Here is a 10,164-nt window from a genome sequence, read left to right on the forward strand (position 1 = left end):
AGTCCAGCTCTCTGCTATGGCCCGGGAAAGCAGTGGAGGATGGCCCACGTCCTTGGGCCCTGCATCCACATGGGAGACCAGGAGGAAGCACCTGGCTCCTGGCTTCGGATCGGTGCAGCACACCAGCCGTAGCGGCCATTTGGTCAATGAACCAATGGAAGGAAGACCTTTCTCTCTGTCTCTGTCTCTCTCTCACTGTCTAACTCTGCAGGTCAAAATATATATATATATATATAATACTCACTTTTTTAAAAAGTTTGTGGGAGTTCAATTGAAAGATAAGTTTATATCAGTGCAAAAAGGTTCTGAGGGTCATGCATACAAAAGATCTTCAAACACTTCAGAAAAATGCATCTTATGAAAATATTATGCAGGCCGGCGCCGCGGCTCACTAGGCTAATCCTCCACCTAGCGGCGCCGGCACACCGGGTTCTAGTCCCGGTTGGGGCGCCGGATTCTGTCCCGGTTGCCCCTCTTCCAGGCCAGCCCTCTGCTGTGGCCCGGGAGTGCAGTGGAGGATGGCCCAGGTGCTTGGGCCCTGCACCCCATGGGAGACCAGGAAAAGCACCTGGCTCCTGGCTCCTGCCATCGGATCAGCGCGGTGCGCCGGCCGCATCGCGCTGGCCGCGGCGGCCATTGGAGGGTGAACCAACGGCAAAGGAAGACCTTTCTCTCTGTCTCTCTCTCTCTCACTGTCCACTCTGCCTGTCAAAAAAAAAAAAAAAAAAAGAAAAGAAAATATTATGCATGGGTTTTTTGCATCAAAATAAGCAACATTTAATTTCATCTTCCCCACAAACTTTTTGTTTTACATTTGTTTATTTATTTGAAAGGCTGGGGCTGGTGTTGTGGTATAGTAGGTAAAGCTGCCACCTGCAACACTGGCATCCCATATGGCTGTGAGTACGGGAGCTGGGCCAGGCTGAGGCCAGGAGTCAGAAGCTTCTTCACAGTCTCCCATGTGGGTGCAGGGTCTCAAGCACTTGGGCCATCTTCTGCTGATTTCCTGGGTGAATTAGCAGGGAGCTGGATCAGAAGTGGAGCAGCCGGGACTTGAACCCACACCCATATGGGATGCGGGCATCGCAGGTGGCGGCTTTATCTGCTACACCACAATGCTGGTCCAAGAAAGAATGGATGGAAGGAATGAATGGAGGGAGAGAGAGAGAAAAAAAGAGAGAGAGAGAGAAAGGCAGAGTGACAGAGTGAGAGAGAGAGAGAGTGAAAGGGAGAGCACTTCCATCTGTCCACAACAGCCAGTTTGGAGTCAGGCAGAAGCCAGGAGCCGGGAGCTTCTTCCGGGTCTCCCACGTGGGTGGCAGGGGCCCAAGGACTTGGGCCATCCTCTGCTGCTTTCCCAGGCACATCAGCAGGGAGTGGAGCAGCTGTGACTCAAACTAGTACTCTGATATATGGTGTTGGTGTTGCAAGTGGCAGCTTAACCCGCCACGCCACATCGCTGGCCATCCGCCAAACTTTTTGAAGTGAGTAGCGCACAATCTATTAATGAATATATTCTAAATGAAACCTGATGCTCGCCTCAAGTTACTCTGCATCTTGATGGTTACATTGGTGTCTAGGATGCATAATTTAGTAGAGAAGTTGAGAAGGGAGCCGAGGGAAGTGGAAGGCTGTCGGGCTAAGGGAGCCTCAGGCACTCCCTGGAGCTGGGCTGGCATTTGGCCTGGTAGTTAAGGCCCTGGCCTCCCACATCAGAGAGCCAGGGTTCGGTTCCCAATTCCAGCTCCCTGTTAATGCAGACCCTGGGAGATAGCAGTAATGGCTCAGGTACTTGGATCCCCGCCACTTGTGTGGGAGACCTGGATTGAGACTCTTATGTGGGTATTTAAGGAGTGAAGTGGTGGATGGGTGCTTCTTGTCTTTATTTCTCTGGCTCTCAAAAATTTAAAAACAAAGGCAGGCACTGTGGCATAGTAGCCTGGGCCTCTGCCTGCAGCACCAGCATCCCATATGGGTGCCAGTTCGTGTCCTGGCTGCTCCTCTTCCAATCCAGCTCTCTGCTTATTGTCTGGGAAAGCAGTGGAAGGTAGCCCAAGTACTTGGACCCATGCACCCATGTGGGAAACCTGGAAGAAGCTCCTGGCTTTGAATCAGCCCAGCAATTGGCAATCTGGGGAGTGAACCAGCCAATGGAAGAACTCTCTCTCCATCTCTCCCTCTCTCTGCTTGTAACTCCACCTCTCAAATAAATAAATCTCTAAAATGTTTAAAAACAATTATTAAAGCTCCCATAGGCAGGGAAACAGATTCCAGAAACATCCATTGAGCACCTACTGTATGCATGCTTGTATTCAAGGACTGACTGAGGGCCAGCTTCTCTCTGGAGTGAGCTCTCCCTCCATGGGAGGGGTCAAGGGTAGGCTTGGATTCTCTGAGCTCCAGATTAAGGCTTAGATTAGGTGGTGCTGAAGTTTCCTGTCCCCCTGTGAGGGTCTACGGCTCCACAGCAGGAAACTCAGGGGGAAAGATGGGAGGTAGACAGAAGCACAGAGTGAACACAGAGGGGAAGGTGGCAGGGATGGGGGTGGGCGAAGAAGCAGAGGGTTAGGAGGGGGATTCTAATGTTTTTGTAAAACAAAAATTATTTACCTATTTGAAAAGCAGAGAGAGAGAGAGAGATCTTCCATCTGCTGATTCACTCCCCAGATACCTGCAGTAGCGAGGACTGGATCAGACCAAAGCCAGTAGCCCAGACCTGAACCTGTCTGGGACCCAAGTACTTGAGCCATCACCTGCTGCCTCCCAGGGCGTGCATTAGCAGAAAGTGGAACTGGGACTCAAACCCTTGCCCTCCCGTGTGGGAGAAAGCAGCCCCAAGCGGGGGCTCGGCCACTGCGCCAAGCACCTGCCCCTCCGGGACTTCTTAGTCTGACTCCCTGCCTTGTGCCTCCCCGCACATGTGCCCGTGAGACCGCTTCCCAAGGTCACGGCAGAGCCCCTTCTGCTGTATCCAGTGAGGTTGCTCACTTATCTCTGGCACCTCCGGGCCTGCCCTGGACACGGGCAACCGCTCCCACTCTGTTCCCTGCCTTGTTTATCCTCCCACCATCTCGGGCAGCCCGGAGACTCCTCTTCCTCTCCCACCCCTCCTCCCTGCGGCTGCCACCCTGCACCCACCTGGCCTCCATGGTGTGAGAAGATTGGAAAAGTGCCCTGAGCCTTGTTCAGCTTCCCGCCCCACCCCTCACCCCGCCAGCTCCTGGGGCTCGCTGAGTCTGCCTCATTTCTGTCTGCACACAGACCTCTCACTTCCAGAGGGAGGGAGAGGAAGAAAGCGGTGGAGTGGATACACAATTCCTTCCTGCCAAGGGCGCACACGGAGGTCTCTCTCACCAGAGCACACCCATGGGAGCAAGCCTTTAGCCTAGCAGTTAAGACACTCATGTGCCCCATCAGCATGCCCGGGTTCCAGTCCCAGCGCCGGCTGCTGACTCCAGCCCTGGGAGGAGGCAATGATGGCTCAAGACACACACAGAGATCTTCCATCCACTGATTCACTTCCCGAATGGCCACAACAGCCAGTGCTAGGGCAGCCCTATGCCGGGAGCCAGGAGCTTCATCCGAGTCTCCCACATAGGTGGCAGGGACCCAAACAGTTGAGCCATCATCCTCTGCTTTTCCCAGGCCACGAGCAGGGAGCTGGATTGGAAGTGGAGCAGCTGGGACACGAACCGGTGCCCATGTGGGATGCCGGCATGGCAGGCAGTGGCTTTACCTGCTATGCCACAGCACTGGCCCCTTCTGTAAACTTTTAAAAAGTACCCCGGTGTGTGTGTGTGTGCGTGTACCCACACAGATAGTTCTATTCTTGAGTGCAGTTGTGTGGGTGTTATTGGGTATACTTGTAAGTGCCTGAGCATGTATTGGTGAGTATTTATTTAGTATTTGTCCTACTATGCCTGTTTCTTTAATCCACTTTATTTTGTACAGCAGCATTGTTCACAGCAAGCCGGAGCATCAGGGAGGGGCTGGCGTTGGGGCGCAGTGGGTTGAGCCGCCACTTGCATGGCCAACCTCCCGCATCAGAGCACAGGTTCAAGTCCTCATTTTTCCACTTCCGATCCAGCCCCTTGCTCATGTGCACCCTGGGAGGCAGCCGTGATGGCTCAAGAGCTGGGCCCCTGCCACCCACATAGGAGACCCGGATGGAGCTCCTGGCTCCTGGCTTTGGTCTGGAGCTGTTGTGGGCATTTGACGGGTGAATGAACAATTGGGTTCTCTCTCTCTTTGTGTCACTCTGCCTTCCAAATAAATAAATAAATTGCCAAGTTTCTCAGGGTGTTTTCATGACCTGGCGGCTCCTCTCTGGGTAGCCCTGGATTGCTGTTCCACCATCTGCCTGCAGCTCAGGTTATTAATCCCACACCCTACAGAAGGGCGCCTTGGTGGTCCCTGAGCCCCCAGTGCTTCCGCATCTGAGCAAGGACACGAGGCCCCGCCAGCCCTTTGGGGGTCCCAGACAGTGGTGGAGGCAGGAAGGGAGCCTGGGGCAGGCAGGGGATCGTGAGGTCTCCTCGCTGGCCCTCGGGGACTTGAAACCGCCCCTGCCCCAGGTAAAACTCAACCGTCTCTCCCAGCCTCATCTCACGCGCCCATCTCAGCACATGGCGCTCCCACCTGCCCCGTTGCGAAAGGCAGCGATCGTCCAGGCCTCCTCCCTGCCTCTCCTCCCCTGATGGCGCAGGCTTTGGCCAACGCCGTCAGTTCGATCTGAAAAACACATTCCGAATCCTCGAGCTCTCTGGGGCCCCAGGGCCACACCCTGGGATGGGCCGCCTTGGTGGTGGCTTCTCTGTGTTTTTTGGGGCCTGCAGGATTCCCCTGGAGACCCTGGATGGCTCAAGGCCACCCTAAAGCTCGTAGGTACCAGGAGACTTCAAGAAGTTCATGGAAAACTGAATTCAAAGGTAAGTTTATTTTGGTGCAAAAGTGGTTTTTTGTTGCTGTTGTTTGTTTGTTTGTGAGATCCAGGCATAGTTTTTTCATAGAACACGTTTCCCACGACCTTTCTGAAGATCCTCTCATGCATAGACTTCAAGGTTTGTTTTTGCACTAAATAAACATATTTTATTAAATTCATTTAAGAGGGAGAAAGACACACACACACACACACACAGAGATCATCCATCCTCTGCTTCACTCCTCAAATACCTACAGTGCCTGGGACTGGGCCAAGGCCAAAGCCAGGAGCCAGGACCTCCATCTGGGTCTCCCACCTGGGTGGCAGGGGCCCAGGCACTTGAGCCATCACCTGCTACCTCCCAGGGTGCACATCGGCAGGAAAGTGGGGTCAGGAGCCACAGCTGGGAATTGAACCCAGGGACTCTAATGTAGGATGCTGGCGTCTTAATGGCCAGGCTGAATAACTACCCCAAAGGAACTCTGTCACGTTTACAGAAGACTTGAGCAGATAGCACAGAGGCCAGCACACTCGCTTCCCCACAGCACACGTACAGGGAACAGGTGCAGCTGCCACTGCTGCTGTCACCTCACACTTGGAGGCTGTATCGGTTACAATGAATGAACCTGCAGGTGTGCATCCTCGTGAGCTATCCCCTGCTTCATTCAGATTGCTTTTTTCCATTTTCTCCGTTTGCTCCAGCCTGTCCCAGGTTCCTGTGTGACGTGTAGTATCACCTCTTAGAGTCCTCGCGACTTGGGACCACTTTTTCTTTTTTTTTTTTTTAAGATTTATTTATTTATTTGAAAGTCAGAGTTACGCACACACATACACACACTCAGAGAGAGAGAGAGAGAGAGAGAGAGAGAGAGAGAGAGAGAGAGGTCTTCCATTTGCTGGTTCGCTCCCCAATTGTCCATAACGGCTGGAACTACACTGATCCGAAGCCAGGAGCCAGGAGCTTCCTCCAGGTTTCCCATGCAGGTGCAGAGGCCCAAGGACTTGGGCCATCTTCTACTGCTTTCCCAGGCCACAACAGAGAGCTGGATCGGAAGTGGAGCAGCTGGGACTCAAACCAACGCCCATATGGGATACTGGCACTGCAGGCAGTGGCTTTACCTGCTACACATCAGCGCTGGCCCCTTCTTGGACTCCATTAATTTTCAGTGACTTCTGGAGTTTGGAGGACTGGTCAGGTCCTTGCATCCTGAGTGCAAATGTCCTGATGTCTGTCTCAGGAGTCCACTGGCAGCAAGAACACAGATGTTAAGTGGCATTTTCCATTTTAAAAATTTTTTTAAAATTTCTTTTCATTTTATTTGAATAGGAGAGAGAGAGATCTTCCATCTGTTGGTTCACTCCCCAAATGCCTGTAATGGCCGTGGGTCAAGCCAGAAGCCAGGAACACAATCCTGGTCTCCCACGTGGGTAGCAGGGACTCAACGACTTGGGTCCACATTAGCAGGGAGCTGGAGTCAGGAGCCAGAGCCGGGGCTCCAAGTAGGCACCCAGGCAGCCAGGTGGTGTCTTCACTGCTGAGCCAAGCTCCCCCCCAACCCCTGGCTTCCTCTCACCTCTCTTTCATGGATGCCTGCTAAAGGCAAGGGTCACAAGCACATGTGTGTGCACGAGGTTGTCCTTAGAAATCATGGTGAATGTGGGCGCCCATTCAAGACTCAGCTGCTCCACTTCCCTCCAGCTCTCTGCTGTGGCCCGGGAAAGCAGTAGAAGATGGCCCAAGTGCTTGGGCCCCTGCACCCACGTGGGAGACCTGGAAGAAACTCCTGGCTCCTGGCTTGGATCAGCTCAGCTCTGGCTGTTGCGGCCATCTGGAGAGTGAACCAGCGTATGGAAGACCCCCCCCCCCCCCCGCCGCCTCTCCTCTCTCTGTGTAACTCTGCCTTTCAAATAAAAAATAAATAAATCTTAAGAAAAAAAGACATCTTGGTGAACTATTTTGGGCACATCTGTCTGAGATCCTGACAAGAAACTCCTTCTGGGAAGGCCGACTCTGATACAGGGCCGGCCAGCTGGGACGCTGGGCAGGCGGGCGCCCTGCCTGCCTCCTACTGCTTTAGCTCACTGTGGACTGGAGGTGCAGAGAGGGGACCCCCAACCTTCCTGTGCTCTAAGAACCCCACAACCACAGGCCTCGCCCATGTCCCATCCCAGGGGCCTCGATGTTTATAGAAAGTGGAGCTGGCCGGCGGCGCAGCTCACTAGGCTAATCCTCCGCCTAGCGGCGCCGGCACACCGGGTTCTAGTCCCAGTCGGGGCGCCAGATTCTGTCCCGGTTGCCCCTCTTCCAGGCCAGCTCTCTGCTGTGGCCAGGGAGTGCAGTGGAGGATGGCCCAAGTGCTTGGGCCCTGCACCCCATGGGAGACCAGGAGAAGCACCCGGCTCCTGCCTTTGGATCAGCGCGGTGCTGCTGGCCGCAGCACGCTGGCTGCGGTGGCCATTGGAGGGTAAACCAACAGAAAAGGAAGACCTTTCTCTCTGTCTCTCTCTCACTGTCCACTCTGCCTGTCAAAAAAAAAAAAAAAAAAAAAAAAAAGTGGAGCTGACCTGAGAAAGGAAAAGGGAAGCGCCCGGGTTCCATCCTTGGTTTTTCCATCTGTGAAATGGGTCTCACACTCTTGGTGTTGTCAGGATCCCTGGAGAGGGTGCTGGGGCGTATTGCAGATCGTGACCTGTTAGGGTGATCCAGGAAGTGCACGGCCAGGCAGGTGATTTTATGGGGATTCAGCTGCCCCCCCAAACCCACCAAACCCTCTGCTTCATACCAGGGCCTGTCTCAGGACTGAAGGAAGGTAGCTCCAGGTAGGGAGGAGGCGGGATCCCGGCAGGCACCTGGAGCTGCTGGAGTGGGGCGCGGGTGAGGGGGCGCGGCACACAGGGGAGTCAGTGTGTCTGAGGCTGGCTGGGCCTCAGGATCCGCCCTGGGGGCCAGGAGGGACCTCGATCCAGCCGGCCTGGGCTGGGCGTGGGCGGGACGTCTAGCTCAGCCAGGCCTTCCAGTTGGCCCGGTGTGGGGGCTGGGCCCCAGGAGGCCTCTGGCGCCCTAGCGAGCGGGCGGGTCCCAGCTCCAGCTCCCCCGCCTCGCACCTGCGGACGCCCCCTCGCCCCTCCCCCCTCCCAGGCCAGGCCAGGTGAGGGACCTGCGCGCCGCTTCGGGGCTGTGCGTTCTCCACGCACCGCCGGAGCATTTGCTGTTGATGGCAGGTGCTGCCTACACCTGGGTTTGTCCTTGGGGTCTGCAGAGGTCACGGAGCTCTCCCAAAGAGAGCAAACACCACATTGGGAGCCAGCAGGACGCGCGCCACACCCTCCCCTGCTGAGGCCGTGGAGAGCCCCGGATCCCTGGCAGGGCCACTCATGGGAAGCCAGGACATTGTCTGGGTCCCTCCAAGGGGGATGAGAAGGGTGCCAGGCACGAGACTCGAACGTCATCCACCTCTGCACGAGGCTACATACGCACACACACACACCCTCTCCTGCACGGGCACATCCAGGCAGGAGGGCACGCCTGGCTCCCCTCCCTCCGGCACACCCACCCCCTCCCATTCACACGCTCTGGTCCAGGAGACCCACACCCAGAGGGTGTCCCCCGCACTCTGGCGTCTTAACACAGGGCCGGCAAGAGGCCACCATCTGGGACAGCCCTAGTGTTTTTCCATCTCGCAGCGTGTCTTAATATTTGTTTTCAGTTATTTGAAAAGCTGAGTTAGAGTGAGAGAGAGAAAGAGAGAGAGAGAGAGAGAGAAGAGAGAGAGAGAGAGAAGAGAGAGGCCAGGGTGAGCCAGACAGAAGCCAGGAGCCTGGAACTCCATCCGGGTCTCACACATGGGTGGCCTCTTGTACTTGGGCCATCTTCCACTGCTTCCCAGGCGCATTAGCAGGGAGCTGGACTGGAAAGTGGAGCAGGTGGGACTCAAACCAGCACCTATATGGGAGGCTGGCCCTGCAGTCGGCAGCTTAAGCCTCTTACAGAATTTTATATGGTAAAGATGTTGGCCAGCGCCGCGGCTCAACAGGCTAATCCTCTGCCTGTGGCGCTGGCACTCCAGGTTCTAGTCCCGGTCGGGGCGCCAGATTCTGTCCTGGTTGCCCCTCTTCCAGGCCAGCTCTCCGCTGTGGCCCGGGAGTGCAGTGGAGGATGGCCCAAGTGCTTGGGACCTGCACCCGCATGGGAGACCAGGAGAAGCACCTGGCTCCTGGCTTCGGATCGGTGCAGCGCGCCAGCCACAGTAGCCATTTGGGGGTGAACCAACAGAAGGAAGACTTGTCTCTCTCTCTCTCACTGTCCACTCTGCCTGTCAAAAAAAAAAAAAAAAAAGATGTAACTACACAAACACGCACTTACACAGCCTCTCACATGTGACACACACATGCATCTCCATGCACTTGCACACATATCTCCCACCTTCCGTGGACAAACACACACACCTTGGCATCTGGTGAGTCTGAGTAATTGCTCCTACAGACTCTGCATTTGTCCACAAAATTACACCGGTGTAGACGTGAGCTTCACAGACACACAGGCCTGGGAAGCCCTCGCTGTCACCCAGATGTCTGTGCATTCTTAACAATGCTGTGACACAGAACACACAAATGGCCACACGCCGGGGCTTCCACCTTGACAAGTGTACCCAGTCCCACCTGCACGATTGCACACATGTCCCTGCCTGGCTGTGCGTATCACATACTCACGTGCCTTGCTGCTGACACACCGACAGATTCACAGCACTCATGTACGTGCCATCGCTAGACGGCTGCGCACACACGCACTTCCATGAACGTGTTCGGACACGAGCATTCGCGCATGCGTGTGCCCTGTTTCTCAGGGTTGCACAACCTCAGCCTCAATATCACGTACCCGGACTCACAAATCCCTGGCACACTGTTCACGGGGGATGCGTGTGCTGGAAAGCCCATGCGTGGATTTCAAAACTTTGCGCACCCAAGTCAACTTCTCTTTGCAGTGCGTCTTCCCCCCTCGAGTGTTTCGAAGCCCCTCCCCCGTGCCTCTGTAGGCACAGGAACCAATCGGGAAGGGGGACTGGCTCCAGGACCTCAGAAGATGCCCTGACAGAGAACAGCGTGCTATTTGCATGGCCCCTGCCCACACACACCCTGTAGCCCTCGAATCACCTCTGGAAGATCGCGTGCAGTCATTCGTGCAATGCCAGTGCTATACAAACAGCTGAAAGAGGTGGGATTTGTTCAGGACAGACACCGTTCCT

At 55.2% G+C, this 10,164-nt stretch overlaps 1 long non-coding RNA gene across 1 annotated transcript; it reads right to left on the reverse strand.

The window, feature by feature from the left end:
* Positions 1-4,950: 4,950 nt before the first annotated feature.
* LOC103345315 (uncharacterized) lies at positions 4,951-7,904 on the reverse strand. The gene is made up of 3 exons (XR_016222939.1): positions 7,705-7,904; positions 7,487-7,611; positions 4,951-6,166 (listed from the first exon to the last, which is right to left on the reverse strand). It is a non-coding gene; the product is annotated as an uncharacterized LOC103345315 (long non-coding RNA).
* Positions 7,905-10,164: the final 2,260 nt, after the last annotated feature.

Source organism: Oryctolagus cuniculus, chromosome 16, assembly GCF_051225735.1.
Source record: "Oryctolagus cuniculus isolate XC-2025 breed Fujian yellow rabbit chromosome 16, ASM5122573v1, whole genome shotgun sequence".
Classification (NCBI taxonomy): domain Eukaryota; kingdom Metazoa; phylum Chordata; class Mammalia; order Lagomorpha; family Leporidae; genus Oryctolagus; species Oryctolagus cuniculus.